Consider the following 3,207-nt stretch of genomic DNA (forward strand, 5'->3'; position numbering starts at 1 on the left):
TAGCCAAAAACGTCAAATGGCGCTGCTTCCCTTCCGAGCTCTGCTATGCGCCCAAATAGTCATTTACACCCACATATGGGGTATCAGCGTACTCAGGACAAATTGCACAATAACTTTTAGGGTCCTGTTACCCTTGGAAAAATAAAAATTGGGGGTGAAAAGATCATTTTTGTGGAAAAAATATGATTTTTTAATTGTACCGCTGTACGTTATAAACTTCTGTGAAGCCCTTGTGGGTTCAAAGTTCTCACCACATATCTAGATAAGTTCCTTGGGGGGTCTAGTTTCCAAAATGGGGTCACTTGGGGGGTTTCCACTGTTTAGGTACATCAGGGGCTCTCCAAACGCGATATGGCGTCCGATCTGAATTCCAGCCAATTTTGCATTGAAAAAGTCAAACGGCGCTCCTTCCCTACTGAGGTCTGCCATGCGCCGAAACAGTGGTTCCCCCCCACATATCAGGTATCAGCGTACTCAGGACAAATTGCACAATAACTTTTGCAGTCCAATTTCTCCTGTTACCCTTGGTAAAATAAAGAAAATTGAACCTGAAGTATTTTTTTTGTGAAAAAAAAGTTAAATGTTCATTTTTTTTTTTAATATTCAAAAAATTCCTGTGACGCACCTAAAGGGTTAATAAACTTCTTGAGTGTGGTTTTAAGCACCTTAAGGGGTGCAGTTTTTAGAATGGTGTCATTTTTGGGTATTTTCTATCATATAGAACCCTCAAAGTGGCTTCAAATGTGAAGTGGTCCCTAAAAATAAAATGGTGTTGCAAAAATGAGAAATCGCTGATCAATTTTTAACCCTTATAACTTCCTAACAAAAAAAAATTTTGGTTCCAAAATTGTGCTGATGTAAAGTAAACATGTGGGAAATGTTATGTATTAAGTTTTTTGTGTGCCGTATCGCTGTGATTTAAGGGCATAAAAATTCAAAGTTGGAAAATTGCGAAATTTTCGCCAAATTTCCGTTTTTTTCACAAATAAACGCAAGTTATTTGAATGCAATTTTACCACTAACATGAAGTACAATATGTCACGAGAAAACAATGTCAGAATCACCGGGATCCATGAAAGCGTTCCAGAGTTATGACCTCATAAAGGTACAGTGGTCAGAATTGTAAAAATTGGCCCGGGAGTTAACGTGCAAACCACCCTTGGTAGTGAAGGGGTTAAGCAGCTGTGAGTGGAGAGGTGCTATGCCCGCGCCTCTTAACCTATGATCGACAGCGGGATTTAACACGCACGGGACAGAAGTGTGTCGCAAATCCCGTCCATCCGCACGCTGTCAAGTGATCATGGGGCGCCGATGGGTTGTCATGATGGGGGGTGATCAGCAGAAGACCCACGTGACTGTCATTGTGAGTCTTCTGTGAACACCAGCTTGTGGCTAGCACTCATAGGTCATGATTCACTGCTATGTAGATCACAGCTTCAAGTCTCCTAAAAAAAATTTAAAAATGAGAAAAAAAAAAAAAAACCCTAATTCAAATCCTCCCCAACCCCTTTTGCCCTATGGGAAAAAAAAAATAAATACACATTTGATATTGCTGCGGTCATAAAAATTTCAGCTGTTAAAATATAAAGTAAATTTAATCTGATCAGTAAATGGTGTAACAAGAAACGTGGAAAAAACCAAAATGCGAGAATTTATTTTTTCTTTGCTATAACAGGCGATCAAAACAATTATCTACCTCCAAAATGGTATTAATAGTCAACTCAAGCCACAAAAAAAGCCTTTACACGGCCCCAGATCACAGAAAATGAACATTACAAGTTTCGAAAAATGGCGACGCAAGAAAAAAACATTTCTTATTCTTTAACCCCTTAGTGACTGAGCCAAATTTTTTAAATCTGACCAGTGTCACTTTTTGTGGTGATAACTCTGGAAGGCTTCAACAAATCCCAGTGATTTTGGGACTTTTTTTTCATGATACATTATACTTTATGATAATGGTAAATTTAGGTCGATATGTTTTGTGTTAATTTATAAAAAAAATATCAGAAATCTGAGAAAAATGTTAAATAGTTATTTTCAAACTTTGAATGATTATCCCTTTAATCCAGATAGTCATACCACAGAAAAACATTAATAAATAACACTTCCCACATGTCTGCTTTACATCAGCACCATTTGTAAAATGTTATATAATTTTGTTAGTCTTTTAGGAGGTTTAAAAAGGTAGCAATAATTTATCACTTTTTCACGGAGATTTACAAAACTTATTTTTTTATTTTTTTTTGAAGGACCTATCCAGGTTTGAAATGACTTTGGGGGTCACATATATTAACAAACCCCCAAAAATGATGATATTTTGAAAACTGCAGTCAGGTGGTTTATTAACCCTTCAGATGCTTTTCAGGAATTAATGCAAAGTGCCATGACAGAATTGAAAATGTGTATTTCTACCACCTTAAGGCTATGTGCACACGCTGCGGTTCCGGCTGCAGCAGTTCTGCAGACAGTGTACAGTAGCATGTTATCCTATGGGATTTACATTCTGCTGTGCACATGCTGCGGATTTTTAACTGCAGAAAAGCTGCGGTTTTGAATCCGCAGGATGAATTGACATGTCATTCTTTTCTGCGGCTTACAATCTCCTCCATTGTAGAGATGGTAAATTGCAGGTCATTTTACCTGCTGTTCTGCAGATAAAAAATCCGCAGCGTGTGTATAGTGACCTGCGGTTTATCTGCGGATTGAGACCTGGACAATGGAACAGGTGGCAAACCGCTGTGGAATCTGCAGAAAGATTTGACATGCGGATTTAAAACCGCAGCAAAATCGCATGGAAAAATCCACAGCATGTGCACTACGGATTTGAAATCCCATTGGCTAACACTGTACTGTACACGGTCTGCGGAACAGCTGCGTATCAGCAGCGTGTGCACGTACCCTTACGCCACTAACTTCTGAACGGGTTACAACAGCCGGCAGACTCTAAGGCTGCTATTTGGTGGTGAAATGCCATGGCAAATATCAGGACCACATGATGATGATCTGAGAGCACCAATCGGTATAAAGAGGGGAGCCCCCTCCCCCCACCCCCCAAATCTGTTAACCATTTATATGATGTAGTCACAATTGACAGCAGCATCTAAGGGATTAAACAGATATGGACGGTGCTAATACCGATCGTGGCTGATGCAGCAAGTTGTCGTCTATAGGGTCCAGCCAACCGATGATGGATTGTCGCCTGTATGG

The sequence above is a fragment of the Dendrobates tinctorius genome, unplaced genomic scaffold (genome assembly GCF_039654945.1).
Source record: "Dendrobates tinctorius isolate UK_male_01 unplaced genomic scaffold, ASM3965494v1 ptg000196l, whole genome shotgun sequence".
NCBI classification, from domain to species: Eukaryota; Metazoa; Chordata; class Amphibia; order Anura; family Dendrobatidae; genus Dendrobates; species Dendrobates tinctorius.